General features: G+C 46.0%; 1 long non-coding RNA gene across 1 annotated transcript; it reads left to right on the forward strand.

Moving 5' to 3' along the window:
- Nucleotides 1-9298: 9298 nt before the first annotated feature.
- Nucleotides 9299-24826, forward strand: LOC116972878. The gene is made up of 3 exons (XR_004411944.1): nucleotides 9299-9310; nucleotides 22294-22300; nucleotides 24664-24826. It is a non-coding gene; the product is annotated as an uncharacterized LOC116972878 (long non-coding RNA).
- The last annotated feature ends 263 nt before the right edge of the window (nucleotides 24827-25089 follow it).

The raw sequence follows: 25089 nt of genomic DNA on the forward strand, positions 1-25089 counted from the left end.
CGGCACACAAGGTTTGAAGGTTCCATGAGCTAATTTAACGGAGAGTGAAATGAGGTGTGAGGCAGTGGCAGCATGTCGGGGGATGAGTGGCCTTGCTCTGACGCCCAGCTCTATGGTCAGGTGCACACATCACCCTGGGCTGGCAATCACACACATTAGTCTTCACAATGGCACCCACCAAATCCACATCCACAGAACGACAATGAGATAAATCTCTGCAGCTCAGTACACCAGCAAGCCAAGCAGACCTGATCTCTTGCATTGCCATTACTTAAGCCTCGTAAACGTCACCCGTTGCATCTGCCTCCACAACCACCCCTGGTCATGTATTCTCGGCTCCCACCACCCTCTGTGTAGAACACATCCTCGACACTCCCCCCCCCCCCCCCCCCCCCCCCCGACAGCTCCGCCCTCTAGTGTTGGACACTTCAAGAGGCAAGAGAGTTTATTGTCATGTGTCCCACATAGGACAATGACATTCTTGCTTGCTGCAGCACAACAGAATATAGTAAACAGAATAGAGAAATGGAGATAAAAGTTCAGTGTGTCTATGTACCATTAACCATTGATATACACAATAAATAAACAGATAAAATACAATAGTAATAATAGACTGTTATTGTTCAGAGCTTATTTGATGTTGTGTTTAATAGCCTGATGGCTGTTCCACACTGGGATAAAGGTTCGGACTATCGATGCCTCCTATAATTGTATGTCGACACCTTTATCATCTCCCCCAACCTCCGGCGTTCCTGAGAATATGACCCACGTCTGTCCACCCTCTCCCTGTAGCTGAAACCTTGTAATCCAGGCATCGTTCTAGTAAACCTTCTCCAAAGCCACCCCATCCTTCCTGCAATGGGGACAACCAGAACTGTCCACAATAGACAATAGGTGCAGGAGTAGGCCATTCGGCCATTCGATCCAGCATCGCCATTCAATGTGATGATGGCTGATCATCCCCAATCAGTGTTTAAGAAAGAACTGCAGATGCTGGAAAATCGAAGGTACACAAAAATGCTGGAGAAACTCAGCGGGTGCAGCAGCATCTATGGAGCGAAGGAAATAGGCGACGTTTCGGGCCGAAACGTTGCCTATTTCCTTCGCTCCATAGATGCTGCTGCACCCGCTGAATTTCTGCAGCACTTTTATGTACATCCCCAATCAGTACCCCGTTCCTGCCTTCTCCCCACATCCCCTGACTCCGCTACCTTAATACTTCCTGCATGGGCTGTGTTAAGTTCCTGAAATAGGGAACAGGGGCGTTTAGCGTACATCCCAACATTCATTACATTTTCCAATCACATCATTGCTGCTAACTGAATAAAATAAACAGACTACTGAGAAATGACAAGCTGCCGACTGTAAATACAAACAGTGATAGAGCTGTAAGGCAAGGAAACACTTCCTTCAGCCCAGCTTGTCCATTTCATCATATTTGCCTGCATTTGGCCCATATCTCAATTGAAACCTTCCTATCCATATCAGTTGTAGTCCCCATCTCGCTAGCTTCCTCTGCCGCTCGTTCCAGGCACAGTCACCCAGTCAGTTCATTCTAACAAATGCAATCATTTAAGGAGTGTAATATGTTTTATATTAAATTGTAAATGCATCCAAGGATCTCACATTCAGTACAAAGCAGAATCAGTGCAGTTCACAGCTTGGAAATGTCTACCTGCTCAATCATTTTTATAAATCTCTTTGCACTTTGCTGTGATTTTTAAACTGAAGCCATCAATGCATTTTACTTTAGTTTAGAGATACAGTGCGGAAACAGGCCCTTCGACCCACTGAGACTGTGAGGACCAGCGATCCCCGCACATTAACACCACCTTACACCCACCAGGGACAATTTTACATTTATACCAAGCCAATTAACCTACAAAGAAGAGAATGTGGAGGAGTCACTGTGGTGGATGTTTATGTTGTATTTATGTTGTATTAAAATGTATTTTGTGTGTTCCGTTGCTTTTTATTTGTATGACTGACTTGGCAAATGAAATTCCTTGTATGTTGCAAAACATACTTGGCTAATAAAGCATGATTGTGATTGTGATTGTGACTGCACGTCTTTTGAGTGTGGGAGGAAACCGAAGATCTCGGAGAAAGCCCACGCAGGTCACGGGGAGAAGGTACAAACTCCGTACAGACAGCACCCATAGTCAGGATGGAACCCAGGTCTCTGGCGCTGTGAGGCAGCAACTCTACCGCTGCACCACCGTGCCCCTTTCTACATGCCATGTACATTAGTGTCTGCCTTCAGGCGGATAGTTGAGTCGACAGGTTGAGAAGTCACGGTTGAGTATTGTGTACAGTAGTTGTGTTCACCACACGGTAGGATGGAGGCATGTGGGGGCTTTGGAGAAGATGCAGGAGAGCTTCACCTACATGCTGGCTGCATTGGGGTGCATTGGGGTGCATTATAACTACAGGGAGAGGTTGGACAAACCAGAACCTTCTCGTGGGAACATTGAAGGCTATAGGGTGACCTAACAGACATATATTAAACTATGAGAGCATAGATAGTCGATAGACAATAGACAACAGACAATAGGTGCAGGAGGAGGCCATTCGGCCCGTCGAGCCAGCACCGCCATTCAATGTGATCATGGCTGATCATTCACAATCAATGTTTAAGAAAGAACTGCAGATGCTGGAAAATCGAAGGTACACAAAAATGCTGATCATTCACAATCAATACCCCGTTCCTGCCTTCTCCCCATATCCCCTGACTCCGCTATCTTTAAGAGCCCTATCTAGCTCTCTCTTGAAAGCATCCAGAGAACCTGCCTCCACCGCCTTCTGAGGCAGAGAATTTCACAGACTCACCACTCTCTGTGAGAAAAAGTGTTTCATCGTCTCTGTTCTAAATGGCTTACCCCTTGTTCTTAAACTGTGGCCCCTGGTTCTTGATTCCCCCAACATCGGGAACATGTTTCCTGCCTCTAGCGGTCCAAGCCCTTAACAATCTTATATGTTTCAATGAAATTCCCTCTCATCCTTCTAAACTCCAGAGTGTACAAGCCTAGCCGCTCCATTCTCTCAGCATATGACAGTCCCGCCATCCCGGGAATTAACCTTGTAAATAGAGTAAATAGTAAATAGATAGAGTAATATAAGGCACAGGTTTTAGGTACGAGAGGGAATGTTGAAAGCTGTGTGGGGCAGGTACTTTGTACACAGGGTGATGGATGCCTGGAATTCACTGCCAGGGAAGGTTTGAGATGGGTTGTTGTCACGTGTACCGGGGTATAGTGAAAAGCTTTGTTCAGCGTACTATCACAACAGATCAGATAGTACTATACATAAATACATTAATGACAAACTCCAGTACAACAGGTAGAGCAAAGGGGAAGATACAGAGTGTAGAATATAGTTCTCAGCATTGTAGCGCATCAGTTCCACAGACAAAGTCCAATGTCCACAATGGGGTAGAGGTGAATCAGACAGTACCCTAGCTTATGGAAGGACCGTTCAGAAGCCTGATAACAGAGGGGAAGAAGCTGTTCCTGAGTCTGGTGGTGCGCGCTTTCAAGCTTCTGTACCTTCTGCCGGACGGGAGTGGGGAGAAGAAGGAATGACCGGGGTGGGCAGATATGAGAGCAATGTCTAAGAGACATTTGGACAACACATGAACAGGTGTGGAAGAGTGGAATAGAGACTGTCCATTGACAGGTGGGAGTTTAGATTGGCATGGTGGTCTGTACAACCACTGTGGGCCGAAGGGCCTGTTCCTTTGCTGTAGTGTCCTGTGTTACCGACTGTACATTCCTCACGACCCTTGCAACACAAACTCAGTCTATTCTTTTAATTGTGTTTGAAACAACAGCTGGTGCTAATTTTAATTGCAAGTGAACTGGAGGGATGATTGATCATTATCTTAACTCTGCTCCCAACTGTGAGATGCATTCTCCCCCTCACAGCAGCCACAGTAATGTGCATTCCTAATGTAATCATTTCTCATTGCATTTAACGTAAAATAAAATAAGATATGATGTGTGGAAAGCTGAATCTGCAGGCAGCGCTGATGTCTATACATCACCCGGACTGAGATTGGCATGTTTAGGTTTGGACTTACTATGGCCACGTATACTGAGGTACAGTGAGCCTTGTTTCGCACCCTGTCCAAACTGATCAGATAAGTACAATCAACACAAACTCAAGTACAATCAGTAGAGCAAAGGGGAAGATACAGAGTGTAGAATATGTTGGGGGAGTCCAGAACCAGGGGCCACAGTTTATGAATAAGGGGTAAGCCATTTAGAACGGAGACAAGGAAACATTTTTTCTCACAGATAGTGGTGAGTCTGTGGAATTCTCTGCCTCAGAGGGCGGTGGAGGCCGGTTCTCTGGATACTTTCACGAGAGAGCTTGATAGGGCTCTTAAATATAGCGGAGTCATGGGATATGGGGAGAAGGCAGGAACGGGATATTGATTGGGGATGATCAGCTATGATCACATTGAATGACGGTGCTGGCTCGATGGGCCGAATGGCCTACTTCTGCACCTATTGTGTAATATAATTGTATTGTAGCGCATCTGTTCCAGAGACCAATGTCCGCAATGGGGTAGAGGTGAATGGGACAGTACCCTAGCTTATGGAAGGACCGTTCAGAAGCCTGATAACAGAGGGGAAGAAGCTGTTCCTGAGTCTGGTGGTGCGCGCTTTCAAGCTTCTGTACCTTCGGTCTCATTTATTTGTGTGTAGGGCTGGGTCTCCAAGCCTGTGGTGCTGCTGCAAGAGATAGTTTCATGGTACCTGCGCCATCCCTGGACTTGTGGACAACAATAGATTCAACTTGACCTGACTTCAAGTGACTTTAACTGTCAGGAGATTCAAGGGACTGCAGATGCTGCTTTACAAAAGCACACACTGTGCTGGAGCAGCTCAGCAGGTCATGCAGCATCTCTGCAGTACATGGTTACAGGCAGCAGAGAGGGTCTCCATGGTCACATGTAGGGTCGCCAGCCACATATTTGAAACATATTATTGGAACAACATCTAAGTCTTGCCGTGTATTACTTGATGGATGAACTTGTCAAAGTGATGACAAGTGCAGTGTCAGTACTTCTGTACTGGGAAATTGAGAACTAGAGGCCACCCATCAGGCAACTGAAGCGCATCCCAAAATGGAGGTGGATGGTCCTTCCATAAGCTTGGGTCCAGATTATCCACCCTACCCCATTGTGGACATTGGGCTCTGGCACGGCCATGTTACAATGCTGAGAACTATATTCTACACACTCTGGATATTTCTCTTTGCTCTACCTATTGTACTTCAGCACCGTTTGATTCTATTTTTCTACACCAATATCTGATCTGATTGGACAGAATACAAAAAGCCTTTGACAGTAGTACATCAGTCCACGTGACAAAGGTAGACCGTTGCCAACATCAATATCAGGTCAAATGTGGTATGGCTGATGAAACATAGAAACATAGAGAAATAGGTGCAGGAATAGGCCATTCAGCCCTTCCAGCCAGCACCACCATTCAATGTGATCATGGCTGATCCTCTAAAATCAGGACCCTGATCCTGCTTTTTCCTCATATCCCTTGGTTACATTAGCTAAATCTAACTCTCTCTTGAAAAGAGCCCTTTACCTTGCTTCACCTTTCTGCCTCTGCCTCAACTGCAGAAGACCAGCCAATAATGCGCTGTGGTGTGTTATCCCATTCTGAAGGCAAGTTTAATTTAGAGATACAGTGCAGAAACAGGCCCTTCATGTGCTGTTTGTTTGCTGACTGTCATATGCTGAGAGAATGGAGCGGCTGGGCTTGTACACTCTGGAGTTTAGAAGGATGAGAGGGCATCTCATTGAAACATATAAGATAGTTAAGGGTTTGGACACGCTAGAGGCAGGAAACATGTTCCCGATGTTGGGGGAGTCCAGAACCAGGGGCCACAGTTTAAGAATAAGGAGTAAGTCATTTAGAACGGAGACGAGGAAACATTTTTTCTCACAGAGAGTTGTGAGTGTGGAATTCTCTGCCTCAGAGGGCGGTGGAGGCCGGTTCTCTGGATGCTTTCAGGAGAGAGCTAGATAGGGCTCTTAAAGATAGTGGAGTCAGGGGATATGGGGAGAAGGCAGGAATGGGGTACTGATTGGGGATGATCAGCCATGATCACATTGAATGGCGGTGCTGGCTCGAAGGGCCGAATGGCCTACTCCTGCACCTATTGTCTATTGTCTATTCCCTTCGGCCCACCGAGCCCGCACCGACTAGCGTTCCCCGCACACTTACACTATCCTACAAACACTGGGGAAGATTTTACATTTATACCAAGCCAATTAACCTACAAACCTGTACGTCTTTGGAGTGTGGGAGGAAAACCCACGCAGGTCACGGGGAGAACGTACAAACTCCGTACAGACAGCACCCGAAGTCAGGATGGAACCCGGGTCTCTGGCGCTGTGAGGCAGCAGCTCTACCCGCTGCGCCACCGTGCCGCCCTGTTAGTGCAAACCCTTCGGACATTCGGTGCTGAGATCACCTCATTGCTATCAGGACCAGTGGCCAGAGCGGTCCCACATGGGGTTTGCGTGACCGTGTGGAGCAACCCTCACCGCCTGCAGCTGCAGCTTTCTATCACAGTGTGAACACACAGCAGTTCTCCCCGTCAATAATGAAACTGAACATTCAATCACATTAACAACCTGCTGACCTTTACCTTCAGATTCAATCCTGTGTCTGCTGGTGATGTGCTTGGAGGAACTTGTGATCAGAAAAGTGAGAAAATCACATTTAGTTGCCACAAACAAAGGTCATGGTCAAACAGAACATAAATCTATTGAGATGAATCTTTAAATGCAGGGAAACCCTGGGCACATGGAGCAGTACTCTGGACCATGTTTAATGTGGGGACCACCAGTATCATTGACACTGAATACATGGAGCAGAGAATCAAGGGTGGGGGCTGAGATATACGAAGGGAATGGTTCACACATCCTTGTTACAGGCAGCAATCTCCAGCACAACTCCATGCTGCCTGACCCGCTGAGTTACTCCAGCACTCTGTGAAACGTCACCTATCCATGTTCTCCACAGATGCTGCCTGACCCGCTGAATTACTCCAGCACTCTGTGAAACGTCACCTATCCATGTTCTCCACAGATGCTGCCTGACCCGCAGAGTTACTCCAGCACTCTGTGAAACGTCACCTATCCATGTTCTCCACAGATGCTGCCTGACCCGCTGAGTTACTCCAGCATCCTGGTGAACCTCCTCTGCACTCTCCCCGGCACTATCTGCTAGTTTAACTCACGTAAAAATAACTACAGTTCACACAGCCATTGTTATTTTCCCTGACTCTCACCCAACGATTCTGTTCTTCCTCCTCCTTGGGAGAGCACTTTGTCCAATCATCTAACAAGGAGTTTCACACCACTACTGCATTTAGTTGATATTGTTGGCATTAATTACAAGTTCTGTGTAGCTGTAGAAGCAATTTGTGATTTTCTTCTGGTAGATTGTGTAACCGTTCCACTGTTTCGAGGAAGATATAACAATATACTGTGAGTGAGCTTATTGCTTTTGTAGCATTGACATGGTGGCTTGGTTTATCATCACCCCATGCAAGCCTAGAATCCTCATTCATTCACAAACCCTGGTAGTAACCTGTCCTGTTGCATCTATTGACCACTGCAGAACGGAGCAGAAATATGCTGCCTTGTGAGGTCTGATACATGAAGGATTGATCCTCTCTGGCTCAGAGTTTTGTTTATTTCCCCAATAACCGGCCAGAGTCAAGCATCAACTTTAGGTCATAAGTGATAGGAGCAGAATTAGGCCATTCGGCCCATCAAGTCTCCTCCACCATTCATCATTGCTGATCTATCCCTCCTAACCCCAAACATCCATGTAACAAAGCGGCTGGGGAGCAGGAAAGGACACAGAGTGCTGGAGTAACTCAACGGGTCAGGCAGCATCTGTGGAGAACATGGATAGGTGACGTTTCACAGAGTGCTGGAGTAACTCAGCGGGTCAGGCAGCATCTGTGGAGAACATGGATAGGTGACGATTTGGGTCTGGACCCTTCTTCATATTTTACGGCGTGCAAGTCACCAAATAAATAAACACATTGTCGTTATGGTTATGTATAATATGGAGCGAGAAGTCATGACTTCTTCCTACCCAGTCACAGCACGGTGGTCCAGTGGGCAGAGTTGCTGCCTCACAGCACCATGTATGCAGGTTCGATCCTGACTGCGGTTGCAGTCTGTGTGGAGTTTGCACGCTCTCTGTGATCACGTGCATTTCCTCCAGTGCTCTGGATTCCCAAAGACGTGTAAGTTGGGAGGACATTTGATTCTCTGTAAGTTACCCCTCTGGGGGGGGGGGTGTGAGCGGTAGAATGTTGGAGGAGCTGATAAAATTGTGGGGGATAAAATGTGATGAATGTAGATTGAGATAAATGGGTGGTTTATGGTTGGCAGGGATTGGAAGGGCCAAAGGTCTGTGCTGTATCTCTCTGTGACTCTCTGACACAGCCTCAGCTTTAACCCAGCAGCCTTAACAAGCCCACATCCCACCCTGTATATATGTTACAATACATACCTTCAGCGGCACTGCAGTTCTGCCACTGTCCGTGTGCGCGACTTTGGCGCCTTTGAGGGGGGTGGGGGGGGGGGGAGGGGGGGGCAGGATTAAAATGCCGTTTTCTCCTGCCTGTCTGAGATATATTTTCTCGGGCTGCTACCTGATGCTGAAAAATCGTTCCGACTTGCGTTCTTGGAAGTTTTTTTTAAAACCGCGGGACAATTTAATCACTGGAGTAAAATTAAAAAGCGACTTCGAACACCGTCAACGCCAACAATGGGACGGATCTCACTTAAGGGACAAAACATAAGGTAAGTCGTCTATTTTACATATAAACTTGCTTCTTAGGATGACTTTAATCAAAATATCCATGGCAAAAATGTGATTTAGGCCCCATACGAACCGGCAGTGTTTTTCCTGCCGATATGGGGTTTAAATTCACCGCGAACCGCAACGTTCCAATCGATCGCGTTCCACAAAAACCCACTCGCAAGATGATTAAAATGGCCATTAATTTACGGGAATTAAACATTAAATTCCTTCCATTTGGCCTATAAATACATGACAATGTGATTTAAAAATCATGTTATATTGTGAATTCTTGTGTGAATGTTATTTGGACATTTAGGATATTTAAAAATGTTAATCTTTTCTTAAGAAATGGATAGATGTTTAGATCTAGTAATTGAATTTTGTAGTTAGCTACAATTAGGTAACAAACTAATTATATGCTTTAATTTCAGGTCATCCAAGTAAAATTGTTTCCTGTTTGTTTAAGAATGCTTCAATCTATAATAACTGAAAATTTCTTTCAGTTCTCTTAATTTATAAGAAAGTTATGGGCTTTTGACTGGCCCTCGGTCACAGCTTTTGTGTTAAGTCAATGGAAAAGCAATAGGGACAAGATGCTAATTCCCGAGTATGAAAATGGCCATATTCTTTTTAATACTGAAGATTTTAATGTGAATTAGGTGTCAAATTCAACTTCTTTGTGTGCTTTATCTGATGGGATAAATTACAGGCTTGATCTTTAAAATCTCAAAATTTTGTAACATTGCTATTCCACACTGTATCACTCTATGACTTTATGACTAGTGTAGCTGGGACATGTTGGGCGGTGTGGGCATGTTGGGCTGAAGGGCCTGTTTCCACACTGTATCACTCTATGACTAGTGTAGCTGGGACATGTTGGCCGGTGTGGGCAAGTTGGGTTGAAGGGCCTGTTTCCACACTGTATCACTCTATGACTAGTGTAGCTGGGACATGTTGGCCAGTATGGGCAAGTTGGGCTGAAGGGCCTGTTTCCACATTGTATCGCTCTATGACTAGTGTAGCTGGGACATGTTGGCCAGTATGGGCAGGTTGGGCTGAAGGGCCTGTTTCCACATTGTATCACTCTATGACTAGTGTAGCTGGGACATGTTGGCCGGTGTGGGCAAGTTGGGCTGAAGGGCCTGTATCCACACTGTATCACTCTATGACTAGTGTAGCTGGGACATGTTGGGCGGTGTGGGCAAGTTGGGTTGAAGGGCCTGTTTCCACACTGTATCAATCTATGACTAGTGTAGATGGGACATGTTGGCCAGTATGGGCAAGTTGGGCTGAAGGGCCTGTTTCCACATTGTATCGCTCTATGACTCTAACAACAATGGGTCTGAGTTGTGGGGCATCTCACACTGCTCCAACGCTGAGCAATAGTTCTCCCACACAGGACAGTGAGGAGAGAGACAATGCCAGGCACACGTCACTGGACAAGGAGGGATAAGAGGCAGGGAAGAATCATGAGTGGACACACCAATCCCTGCACTGTTTGCTGGCTGGTTGAAGTCAGGTACAAGATGAAGAAACTGCAATGCTTGTGTAGATTAACGAGGTGTTTGTGGCCACAACTCTCAGCTCCTGTCCATTAAAAGCTGCTGCCAACACACCGCCAGTATGTGCACTCCAAACTCAGCGCGCCCATGAATATTTCATTCACTTTCATACACCCACCGTTTCTGACATCTTTACGTTTCAGTATTATAACTTCTCATCATCTGGGGTTTTAGGATAGTTTGCAAATGCTTCATAAAAACACAAAAGCAAGCTAATTAATCGACATATTTTACCACCACGATTGTGTTTATTTGATGCTTCCTTTATTTTAAGTAAGTAGTAACCAAGCAACAAGCATCTTCCTGTCGCTATCCACACAGACACATCTCCTGTGCAATTAAAACGGCCAAACAGCGTTACAGGGCCAACGTAATCAACTGATTACCCTTCACACTGTGATGCCGCACACACTATTCACACACACTGTACACACACACACTATACACACACACACACTATACACACACACTATACACACACACTATACACACACTATACACACACACACTATTAACACACACTATACACACACACTATACACACACACTATACACACACACTATTCACACACACACTATACACACACTATACACACACACTATACACACACACTATACACACACTATACACACACACTATACACACACTATACACACACTATACACACACACTATACACACACACTATACACACACACTATACACACACACTATACACACACACTATACACACACACTATATACATACACACTATACACACACACTATATACACACTATTCACACACACACTATTAACACACACTATACACACACACTATATACACACACTATTCACACACACTATTCACACACACTATACACACACACTACTAACACACACACTATACACACACTATACACACACTATTAACACACACTACACACACACTACACACACACTACACACACACTACACACACACTATACACACACTATACACACACTATACACACACTATACACACACGCTATTAACACACACTATACACACACTATACACACACTATACACACGCTATTAACACACACTATACACACACTATACACACACTACAGACACACTATACACACACTACAGACACACTATACACACACGCTATTAACACACACTATACACACACTATACACACACTATACACACGCTATTAACACACACTATACACACACTATACACACACTACAGACACACTATACACACACTACAGACACACTATACACACACTACAGACACACTATACACACACGCTATTAACACACACTATACACACACTATACACACACTATACACACGCTATTAACACACACTATACACACACTATTAACACACACTATACACACACTACACACACACTACACACACACTACACACACACTATACACACACTACAGACACACTATACACACACTACAGACACACTATACACACACGCTATTAACACACACTATACACACACTATACACACACTATACACACGCTATTAACACACACTATACACACACTATTAACACACACTACACACACACTACACACACACTACACACACACTATACACACACTATACACACACTATACACACACTATACACACACTATACACACACTATACACACACTATACACACGCTATTAACACACACTATACACACACTATACACACACTACAGACACACTATACACACACTACTAACACACACTATTAACACCAATCAACACACCCAGGAGCCTGGTATTGACGTGTGTGTCTTCACACTAAGTCCCAGTTAGTTGCAGATGCACGGGCTGCCAGCACAATGCACACCCACCCGGCCACGTGCCAACAACATCACTGGGATGGCAGGACTCTGAAGAACAGGAGCCTTGGCTTCAGCTCACATGAAGGCCACAGTTAGTGGCCAGTGTGACCTGCCCTCCCCCCACCGGCTGTACAAGCGGAGAGTGTGTGAGTGTCGACTGATGCAAGGAAACAGGAGCGGCGAGCAACTTCACCACGGGTGCAGGCACCAGTCATCTCTGCTCTCTTGCCCTCAACACCAAAGGGTGGCCCAGCAATAGAGAAGCAACTGGACATAACCTAAATACATCATTCCCCCTTCTTATCTTCTCACGTTTAGTGTCTACATCCCGTCCTGACAAGACGTCTCCGAGCACCATGACTGGAATTTAGAGAAACCACCTTCTGCTTTTGATTGAAAGACACAGAGTGCTGGAGTAACTCAGCGGGTCAGGCAGCATCTGTGGAGAACATGGATAGGTGACGTTTCACAGAGTGCTGGAGTAACTCAGCGGGTCAGGCAGCATCTGTGGAGAACATGACAGGAGAAGAGACTAATCCGTGCGGTGCTGACTAGCAGGAGAGGAGATCGATCTGCACACGCGTGGTTTTCAAGATTTATAAACCTCGCTAACTGTTACATTATGCCACCCATCGGAACGAAACTTGGTGCACTCGCAGCACAGGAGAACGGTGAGTGAACTGGCTGCGCTATCACGTACCATTTTTGCGCAAATAGAAAAACCGTGCAAACTGGAAGATAACAAAATCAGAGTTTTAGTTATGTAAAGAGTAGATAGATAGATAGATAGATAGATAGATAGATAGATAGATAGATAGATAGATAGATAGATAGATAGATAGATAGATAGATAGATAGATAGATAGATAGATAGATAGATAGATAGAAAGAAAATAGAATAGAATATAGAATCAAATAGAATATAGAATCAAATAGATAGAAGATATAGGTAGATAGATTTGGACAGGTACATGGATCAGACAGGTTTAAAGGGTTATGGGCCAAATGGCAAATGGGACCAGCCTAGACCGGTTTGGGGAATGTACACACACACCCACACACTAACAAATTGTTCCTCTTGATTCATTGTAAATAGAATGTGTACGGCTAAATGACGAGCTTTTCATCAAGATGGCATTTTACTGCTGGGCTGCTTCATAAGATGATAAGGTCACTGCAGCAAATTATGTCGGCATCATGGATCAATAACTTTGTGCTGCTTTCTTCAATGAATCTAAACTGTCTCCGAGGCTGTGTGTCTGGTGCAGGAGACCAGACTCAGCCAAGGTCAGTGCCACTGCAGAGGTGAAGCACACCATTCACTGGAACAGTCAGCAGGTTGCAAAGCAGCACAGCAACCAGCTGAGGCCATTCGGCCCATTCAGCCTGTTCTGGCTTTGAAAGCAATCGCTGTTGATCTGCTTAAAATCCTCTTTATTTCTCTGACCCTTCATTTCCTTGTCAGGCAAAACCTCCCAACCCCAGCTTTGAAACAATGAACTGAGCGACATCCCTGCCTTTGGTGGTAACAAAGTGGTTGCAAGGGCAGAGGAGAGGTTGTAGATGTAGCCCAGTCCATCACACAGACCGCACTCCCCACCATTGTAGATGTAGCCCAGTCCCACACACACCACACTCCCCACCATTGTAGATGTAGCCCAGTCCCACACACACCACACTCCCCACCATTGTAGATGTAGCCCAGTCCCACACACACCACACTCCCCACCATTGTAGATGTAGCCCAGTCCCACACACACCACACTCCCCACCATTGTAGATGTAGCCCAGTCCATCACACACACCACACTCCCCACCATTGTAGATGTAGCCCAGTCCCACACACACCACACTCCCCACCATTGTAGATGTAGCCCAGTCCCACACACACCACACTCCCCACCATTGTAGATGTAGCCCAGTCCCACACACACCACACTCCCCACCATTGTAGATGTAGCCCAGTCCCACACACACCACACTCCCCACCATTGTAGATGTTGCCCAGTCCCACACACACCACACTCCCCACCATTGACTCAATCTACACTTCACGCTGCCTCGGGAAAGCAGCCGACATCATCAAAGACTTGTCCCTGTCCCACCCCGGTCATTCCTTCTTCTCCCCGCTCCCGTCCGGCAGAAGGTACAGAAGCTTGAAAGCGCGCACCACCAGACTCAGGAACAGCTTCTTCCCCTCTGTTATCAAGCTTCTGAACAGGTCCTTCCATAAGCTAGGGTACTGTCCGATTCACCTCTACCCCATTGTGGACATTGGACTATGTCTGTGGAACTGATGCTCTACAATGCTGAGATCTATATTCTGCACTCTGTATCTTCCCCTTTGCTCCACCTGTATTAGTGATTTGGGCTTCATTGTATTCATGTATGGTATATGCAACCTGTTTGGATAGCGTGTAAAGCAAAGCTTTTCACCGTGCCTCGGTACATGTGACCACATTATACCTCAACCTCCCCCCACAGCCCTGAATGTAACACAGAATAGTCATTGCACGATTGATATGATTCAACCCTCTCAGTCCACACTCCATCTCTGCAACAGTGACGTGGATTGTCCTATCTCCACCTCCATTCTCCCCCTCACAAGGGCTGCGTCGGAATCAGCCCCCAACACTCGCTCAGGCGACCCATCACGCTCTGGAAGAAGAGGTTGTCATCTGGGATCCGGTGAACAGGATTTAGGAAGTGCAGTAGCACAATCCATGATCGTATTGTGGGCTGACCACACACTGTCTAAGGTGAAGCTATCCCCCTCGTGGGTCAGGGCTTCTCTGTGGATTGTCACCTTGTCGTGGTGGAGAAGCTTGTGTGGTCCTGAGATCCTGAGAGCGATGCCGTCTGGAGCTATGCTCCTGGTAGGGCCACCCATGGCGGTAAGGTCGAGGGGGAGGTCTCTGACAAAGAGCAATCCAACCAAGACCTCAACGGTGGAACAGGCGGAGGACGATGGCTGACCTTAGTGGAGCGTCACAACGGCTGGGAAGGCGGATGAAGTCTGCAGCAGAAAAGGGTCTCTGGTCGTCTTGGACTCCATGCCACTGGATCCTGACCCAGATCTGTCAAGGACCGTGGGGTGGCTGTCTGTGCACCAGTCTCCCCACGTTGGTGAAGAGACCTGGGCAATTTGTGAATGGAACGTGCAGCTTCTGTAATGGAAATCACTTGCTTTTAAACCTTGTATTCCAGTAAATATTTATATTCACATATTATATAGACAATAGATGCAGGAGTAAGGCCATTCGGCCCTTTGAGCCAGCACCGCCATACAATGCGATCATGGCTGATCATCCACAATCAATACCCCGTTCCTGCCTTCTCCCCATATCCCCTGACTCCGCTATTTTTAAGAGCCCTATCTAGCTCCCTCTTGAAAGCATCCAGAGAACCGGCCTCCACTGCCCTCTGAGGCAGAGAATTCCACAAACACACAACTCTCTGTGTGAATATTGCAATTGACATATATTTTATGAAAACACCATGATTTCAGGGAACAGTGAATCTGAATCTCCCGAGAGATTCTGCTCACTGGTTTTAGACTCTGTGCGATCAGAGGTAACGCTGCAGTCTGAAGCACTCCCAGCATGTCATGGTCATAGCTTCTTTGGAGAGAAAAAGCCGCTGCTAGTTCAGTTGAGTTTATTGTCACGTGTACCGAGGTACAGTAAAAAGCTTTTGTTGTGGTGCTAACCAATAGTCTTTTGTGGAAAGACTGTACATGATTATAATCGAGCCATTCATGCATATTTATGCCTATCAATTACAAATTAAGCCACATTTATCAACAATTGTTTTCAATCAATATTCCCAACATTGGGGACACTTTAATGTAAGATAATAATTAAACTATTAGACTAAACATGTACTTGTTGACATGCATTCATTAACGTTGAGCATGATGAATAGACATGGGTGACATGTTAGACGTGCTTGTGTTCTGGGCTGATGCGTACTGTCACCACACGATACTGGCTGTAGGTGGGCACGGTTGATTCATTCATCTCCATAGAGTCATCGAGTGATACAGTGTGCAAACAGGCCCTTCGGCCCACCTCGTCCATGCCCACCATGCTGACATACTGGCTTAGCCCCATTTGTCTGCATTTGGCCCATATCCCTCGAAACCCTTTCCATCTGTATATATATCCAAATGTGAAATGAGTGGAAAATAAGTCCATGCCGGGCTTGGGTTGCTCTGTGCTGTGGAGCCCAGCCTTGGGTTGCTCTGTGGCAGGGCTGCCAACCTTGGGTGGGAGTTGGGAATGAGAAATTGCAAGAGACCTAGCCCGAGGCAGCGTAGCGACCAGGGGGTGAGGTGGGGGGGAGGTGAGGGTGTGGGTGTGGGAGCAGGACATGGCCTTACTTGCTGCACTGGGTGACACTCATTCACTGCCCGGTCCGTGTCTTTCAATGTAAATTTGCATGGGGACATGGTTTGGAGGTGTGTGACGGTTCGGTCAAGTGAGAATAACAGAGAATTAGAATGCTGCAGCCTTGTCAACACACGCCCACACAACAGTTGATATTAGTTTTCAAATTCTCGTTGATCACAGAATTTCTTGAATAGAAATGTCCCCAATCTCATTGTGTTATTAATTGAACAAATAGATGAACATCCTCAAGGAGCGTAATCAGATGGAAACTGATTTAGGTGCGATGTTTAAGAGCTTGTTCAAAGAAGGGGCATATTGTAAAGGAGAGAGAGAGATACTTGCAGGGGAATGTGTGAGGAGATTATTATTTGTCTTTAGTTTTAGCTTGAACCAGGACATCTGAAGATTCAAAGTTTAATATAGTAATTGTACTGATACTGACCCCAACCAACCACATAATGAATATCAGCCATTCCGGAGGTTTGACTTTTATGATGCCATTTAAACTTCACTTGGATTTCAATCACTTCAATGTAAAAGTAATTGGGAATGGGGAGCATTGGAACAACAATTTGCCCTCGGTACATATTAACTGTAATATAATAATCTATGCATGTTGGTAGGTGCAATCAAAATAACGATCTTTTTTATCATTGTTGTGTTATGAATACCACAGAAAATATTATGTACTCTCAAGATCACATTTAATAGAATAATATTGCATAAATATATTGGACTTTACATAAAAAATTGGACTTTACATTTCGGAAAAGTCCCAGCTGAGAGGAAGACAGCAAAATACTGAAAATATTGCTGGTGAAAATGACTTCAGGACAGTTTGTTAGGATAATGAAGGAAATGGTAACAGAATACTTATACAGCTGAGTGAGTATAATTTTATGGATGAGAAATTGTGTTCAACCAATTGATGACTTCTTTGACAAAGTAACTAGCAAATTTTATTATACATAATTTGGTCTGTGAAGTGCCCCATAAAAGATTACCGCATTAGATAAGCATCTGTGGACTTGAACGTAATAGGTTAAGTTCAGAGGGTCAGATATGGGGCTTCATATGTGGGCCAGATATATTGTCAGTGCAGAGGGGCTAGGAGCAAGGCCAAGTGTGCATCCAGTCAAGGTCTGGAATAGTACTAGGTGTGCAGTCAAAGCTGGGACCAGGGGAGTGTTCAGCATTGGGAACCTAAGCAGGTAAGCAGCTATGAACAGGGTAGAATAGGGGGCCATGTGTAAGCCTGGACTCAGGGTCAGGAATGAGAGAAGGTATGCAACTGGAGTCAGGGTCAGGCGTAGTACCAGGTGTGCAGTGAGTCCCAGGTTGGTCAACATGGGCCAAGTGTTTGATTATTATCTGATTTCCATACATACATAAAGATCATTCATGTGCTGCACCTGTCGATCGGAGCCTGGCTCTACTGTGGAATGTAATTAGGAATGTAATTTAGCCTAACATTATTCATAGCTAATCCAATTTAAAGCATAAATATTGCATTCAAGTGTAAGTTAAAAGACTCGCTACAGTATGCACCAGATTGCACAATTTCAAGCTGAAAAATGCAAAAGCTCCGTACCAATGGGAGGGGGGACACCCTCCTCCAACACCCTCCCCTTTTCCCCCTCCCCTTCCCCCCCCCCTTCCACCCTGAGTGGGTGAGTGAGTGAGTGAGTGAGTGAGTGTGTGAGTGAGTGGGGAGTGAGTGAGTGTGGGTGAGTGAGTGTGTGAGTGAGTGAGTGTGTGAGTGTGAGTGAGTGAGTGAGTGAGTGTGTGAGTGTGAGTGAGTGTGAGTGAGTGTGTGTGAGTGAGTGTGAGTGAGTGGGTGAGTGTGAGTGAGTGTGAGTGAGTGTGAGTGAGTGTTTGTGAGTGAGTGTGAGTGAGTGAGTGTGAGTGAGTGTGAGTGAGCGAGTGGGTGAGTGTGAGTGAGTGTGAGTGAGTGTGAGTCAGTGTGAGTGAGTGTGAGTGAATGTGAGTGAGTGTGAGTGAGTGAGTGAGTGTGAGTGAGTGTGAGTGGGTGAGTGAGTGAGTGAGTGGGTGAGTGAGTGAGTGTGAGTGAGTGAGTGAGTGAGTGAGTGAGTGAGCGAATGAGTGAGTGGGTGAGTGTGTGGATGAGTGTGAGTGAGTGAGTGAGTGAGTGAGTGAGTGAGTGAGTGAATGTGAGTGAGTGAGTGAGTGAGTGTGAGTGAGTGAATGAGTGAGTGTGTGAGTGAGTGAGTGAGTGAGTGAGTGAGTGAGTGGGTGAGTGTGTGGATGAGTGTGAGTGAGTGAGTGAGTGAGTGAGTGAGTGAGTGAGTGAGTGAATGAGTGAGTGTGTGAGGATGCGTGGTGTGTGGTGAGTGAGGAGTGGTGAGTGAGTGAGTGAGTGAGTGGGTGAGTGTGTGGTGCGTGTGAGTGCGTGCTGAGGTGCGTGGTGTGCGTGAGTGATGTGAGTGGTGGGTGCGTGGGTCGTGAGTGCGTGTGCGTGTGTGACGTGAGTTCGTGGAGTGCGTGAGTGTGCCTCGTGCGTGGGGAGCGTGTGTGTGTGAGTGAGTGAGTGAGTGAGTGTGAGTGAGTGAATGTGAGTGAGTGGGTGAGTGGGTGAGTGAGTGAGTGTGAGTGAGTGTGAGTGAGTGAGTGGGTGAGTGTGTGGGTGAGTGAGTGAGAGTGAGTGAGTGAGTGTGTGAGTGAGTGAGTGAGTGAGTGAGTGAGTGAGTGAGTGAGTGAGTGAGTGAGTGAGTGAGTGAGTGAGTGAGTGAGTGTGAGTGATATTTGTGTGCAGAGTGTGTGTATGGGGCAATCCTTGCTGGTCGAGTCATGTGAAGAGTTGCCAGGTTAGAGACAATGTATTAATATTTGACAAACAAGCATCAAACGGCATTAAATCTTTCATCACATTGGATGGGTCGGCCACACAGCAAGAAAGCTGGGAAATCCCGCGCGCGGTTTGTGGATGTGAACCTCCGGGGTCGATATTAAATAACAGATACTGAAGCAGAATGGATGGTGTTGATAGCTCGATGATTCTGGTTCTTTGCCGAGCTGAATGATACTTTGGGAGCTGCAGCAAGGGTGTGGGAGTTGGAGTGGGTGTGAATCCAACTGGAGCTCTCTGGGAAACAGGAGCACAGCAGAGCTGTAAACCCAGTCGCTGTTCCACCAACGCCACGCCGACAGTGGTCTGTGAAACCACCGTTGCATCTGACATCCCCTTCCCGATCTCCTGCACAGGTGAACATATCACCCGCAGGTCTGCTCATCCTCCCGTAGCCAATCCATCTTCTAGTTGGATGATCAGCCATGATCACATTGAATAGCGGTGCAGGCTCGAAGGGCCGAATGGCCTACTCCTGCACCTATTTTCCATGTTTCAATGTTTCTAGTCACGTCAGATGAATATTCAGCCCTTCACCTCCACACTGTCGTCTGCAGAGAGCAGTGGGAGTTATCTGATGACCAGGGCGGGGGTTGAAGCAGGTACTATAACAATATTTAGAGGACGTTCAGACTGCTGCATGGATAGGACAGGTTTACAGGGATATTGGGCAAGTGTGGCCAGGTGGGACGTGTAGATGGGACGTGGTGGTTGGTGTGGACGAGTTTCTGTGGTGTTTCCGTGCTGTGTGAGTCTATGACTATACTGTAACTATCTCCGCCACAGTGTTGAGCAATACAGACTCCATTCTTCATACTGAGAGTCCTCTATTTGTGCACCACATCTGCTGACAAAGTTCTCCGTGTTTCAGTGCATGTTATCTACCAGGCCCTTCCACGTATCGCTCTTTGACACTCACATCTCTCTCCACTCTTATCTCCATAATCCTCGTAATCAAATGCTCGTCTTTGAGTTTCATCGTCATCGAAGACCAACCGCATTGATGCCACATCCAAGGAGGCACACAAGTGCCTCCCTGTCCTGAGGAGCCATTTGTCCTGTCGCCCTTACAAACTTCTACAGATGCACCACAGGAATCATACTGTCTGCTCGCTTCTCAGCTTGGTTTGGGAACAGCTCGGCCCAAGACCGCAAGAAATTGCATTGATTGGTGGATGTAGCCCAGTCCATCACACCGACCAGACTTCACACTAATGCCTCCTTTTATACTTCACACAGCTTCGAGAAATCAGCCGACATCATCAAAGACTTGTCCCTGTCCCACCCCGGTCATTTCTTCACCTCCCTGCACCCGTCCGGCAGAAGGTACAGAAGCTTGAAAGCACGCATCACCAGACTCAGGAACAGCTTCTTCCCCTCTGTTATCAGGCTTCTGAACGGTCCTTCCATAAGCTAGGGTGCTGTCCGATTCACCTCTACCCCATTGCGGACATTGGACTTTGTCTGTGGAACTGATGCGCTACAATGCTGAGAACTATATTCTGCACTCTGTATCTTCCCCTTTGCTCTACCTATTGTACTGGAGTTTGGCCTGATTGTATTTATGTATAGTATTGTCTGATCAGCTTGGACAGAATATCAAACACAGTTTTACACTGTGCCTCAGTACACGTGACCATAATAAAGTTAAACCAAGCCATACAGCATGTAAGCAGGCCATTCGGCCCAACTCGCAGCAGTATCAATGGAGTGAAGGAATAGGTGACGTTTCGAGTCGAGACCCTTCTTCAGACCCTTCTTCTCGACCCGAAACGTCTCCCCGTGACCTGCGTGGGTTTTCTCACAGATCTATGATTTCCTCCCACACTCCAAACAACACGTTTGTAAGCAAATCGGCTTGGTGTAAATGTAGAAATTGTCCCTAGTGTTGGATAGTGTTAATGTGTGGAGATTGCTGGCTGGTGCGGACTTGATGGGCCGAAGGGCCTGTTGCCACGCTGTATCTCTAAAACTAAAAACTAAAACTATTATTTGCAATTCTCCTAATTCCCATTGTTTACGCTATATTTCAAAAAAACGGTTGTGGAGATAATTTGTCATGAGATTATCTTTACCATGGCAACAGGTATAAAAGGAACAAAGTGGTTATGGGAGTTTCCCGGCCTGACTCAGTATAAAGCAGTCGCCCCCTGCACCTTGCCACCAATTACTGTCACTTTAACATGACAAATGTACAGGTCTGCACACTCAAGGCAATCGCAGCCTTGTTCAAACTTGCTTCCACAAGCCTTGATTCCATGTGTTTAAGACCCTTTATTCCATGTGTGCTCCATTAAGCTGCAACCACTTTCATCTCCCACCTTATTTATATCCATCATGAACACAATGTATTCGCGAAACCTCCAGTTTACACCTCGAGATTTGACAAAATCACACAGTAACGAGGAGCTATTGCACTGCGACCAGCAAATACAATACAAGCTAGTCACACTGAACATCCTCCCAAAAACAGAGGGGATTCCAGACAACAGAAACCTCTTCCATCATCATCATCACCACCACCACCACCATCACCACCACCACCACCATTATCATCATCACCACCACCACCATCATTGAAAACATCATTGGGCACGGTTGCTATGTACGACAGTGCTCGCTACTTCCACTGAAGTGTGGATGGCCGTTGGCTCACTAGGAGCTCACCCGCACCTCATCCCAAACACTGAATATAAAACCATGAGAGGTGTACTTTGGGTAGACAGTCAGAACCTTTTACCCAGGGTGAGAAAATCAAATATTAGAGACCATAGCATTCAGGTGAGAGGGGCAAGGTTTAAAGGAGATGTGTAGGGTATTTTTTGTTGTTGCAGGCGATAGTGAGTATCTGGAACACACTGCGGTGAGTGGAGGCAGATCCAATAGTGGTGCTTAAGAGGCTTGGGTATGCAGGGAAAGGAGGGATATGGATCACGTGCAGGTAGATAAGTGATGGACTTGCATCACTTTCGGCACAGACATTGATGGATATGCAGGGAATGGAGAGATATACAGCATAGAAAGCAGCTAGCAAGACAATGCAGATAGTGATCCACTTCAGGCAGCAAAGAGGTACACACACCCCAGTGTGCATTGACGGTGCAGAAGTTGAGATGGTTGAAGGCTTCAAATTCCTAGGAGTAAAACAACTTCTCCTGGACCACCCATATTGAAGCAATATACAAGAAAACACACCAACGTCTCTACTTGCTTTATCACCAGTATTTATTTACTCTTGGAAATGTTTCACACTTGAAAAAACTTCACGATTACCTGCCGTTAGCATTACGAGCCGCTACGAGACATTCACGAGCTCCTACGTACCCGCTACGTACATTCTACGTACTTACCACGAGTTTGATTTTTTTTTAAACTCGCGAGAGCTCTTGGGTAAACACGCATCGTGTGACAGGACCTTTAGCCCGAGATTCATCCCCACGGCTCCGGAGGCGGCACCGACGCCACCACTCACATGGTCCGCTCCTGGCTCCGGGACAGGGTTAAAACTCCATGAGGTGTGGACAGACCGGCCAACAGACGCAGAGCCGCCAGAGGTGAGGGTGGGAGGTGTGTGCCGTGCCTCAGGGGGGGAGGGAGGGGGGTCAGTACTGGGACCTATCACACCATCTACATGAGAGAAACTAAACAACTTTTTTTTCCCCAAATCATCCCGAGGGCCAGTAGTTTGACAGCCCTGCTTTAAACCAATGCCCTCTAGTTCCTGAATCACATATCACATATAAAAAGACTATGCATTCACCTTATATTCCCCTCGTGGTTTTTACTGACGTCTAAAACAATTTTTGCTTTATTTTGAACTTCCAGCACCTGCAGATTTTTGAGCGTGAGAAATTTGTGATCAGTGTGAGAGCGTGAGAATTTTGTGAAATGGGTGACTCTCACGCTCAATATGTGAGAGTTGGCAGCCCTGGATAAAATGTAAACGAGGGCAGTCAGACTGGTCTGAGAACTGGGAAAGGGGGAGGACTGGTGAGAGAGGAAAGCAAGTGTTACTTGAAGTTAGAGAAGTCAATATTCCAACAAAGAAACATAGAAAATAGGTGCAGGAGTAGGTCATTCGGTCCTTCGAGCCAGCACCGCCATTCAATATGATTATGGCTGATCATCTAAAATCAGCACCCCGTTCCTGCTTTCTCCCCATATCCCTTGATTCCATTAACCCTAAGAGCTAAATCTAACTCTCTCTTGAAAACATCCAGTGAATTGACCTCCACTGCCTTCTGTAGCAGAGAATTCCACAGATTCACAACTCTCTGGGTGAAAAAGTTTAATCCATGCTGACTTTGACCGATCCTGTCACTGCTTTCCAAATGCACTGCTATTACACCTTTAATAATCAACAAGCATCTTCCCCAACACCGATGTCAGGCTAACTGGTCTATAATTCCCATTTTCTCTCTCCCTCCTTCCTTAAAAAGTGGGATTACATTGGCTACCCTCCAGTCCACAGGAACTGATCCAGAGTCGAGAAAACATTGGAAAATGATCACCAATGTATCCACGATTTCTAGGGCCACCTCCTTGAGTACTCTGGGATGTGGACCATCAGGCCCTGAGGATTTATCTGCCTGACTAATTTCCTGACTAATGTGGATTCCCTTCAGTTCCTCCCTCCCACTAGATCCTCGGTCCCCTAGTATTTCTGGGAGATTGTTTGCGTCTTTCTTAGTGAAGACAGAACCAAAGTACTCGTTTAACTGTTCTGCCATTTCCTTGTTTCCCATTATAAATGTACCTGTCTCTGATTGTAAGGGACCTACATTTATCTTCACTAATCTTTTCCTTTTTACATATCTAAAGAAGCTTTTACAGTCAGTTTTTATTCCCCGCAAGCTTACTTTCATAATCTTTTTTTTCTCCCCCTCTTAAGTAACCCATTTGTCCTCCTCTGTTGAGTTTACTTTGGCCAATTTATATGCTTCTTCCTTGGATTTAACTCTATCCTTGACTTCCCTCGTCAGCAACGGTTGAGCCGCCTTCCCAGTTTTATTTTTTCGCCAGACACGGATGCACAATTTCTGGAGTTCATCCATGCAGTCTTTAAATCTTTGCCATTGCATCTCCACTGTCAACCCTTTCAGTATACCGCTGAGTGTGAACTTGATAAGGCTGAATTATGTTGAAAATATAAGAAAAGCTTACAGCTTAAACTTAGTCTCAAATTAGCCTTTTCTCCAGTAGATTAATACAGAAAGGCAAGTTTAGGTTTGCCTCAGGTTGCTGTGTATTGAGATAATGAATAACTATAACATTTGTCTACCAAGTGACGAGAGAGGAAGCAGAGAAGAAGCTAGATTGATCGCACTAAGGAGCTGATGTCTTTGATATGTAAAATGCCTTGCACCAAATGTCCAATGTCTGTGAGAGAGGAAGTGACGAGAAAGGAAACTAGATTTTATCTAAGGGGTATTAACAAATGGCCAATGTCTTTAATATGTAAGATATCTTGTACTTGTACAAAGCTAAGTGCTTTGAGCGGCTGATCTTGGCTCACATCAAAGCCAGCCTCCCCCCCACACTGGACCCCCATCAGTTTGCCTACCGGGCCAACAGGTCTACAGAG

The sequence above is a fragment of the Amblyraja radiata genome, chromosome 5 (genome assembly GCF_010909765.2).
Source record: "Amblyraja radiata isolate CabotCenter1 chromosome 5, sAmbRad1.1.pri, whole genome shotgun sequence".
Classification (NCBI taxonomy): Eukaryota; Metazoa; Chordata; class Chondrichthyes; order Rajiformes; family Rajidae; genus Amblyraja; species Amblyraja radiata.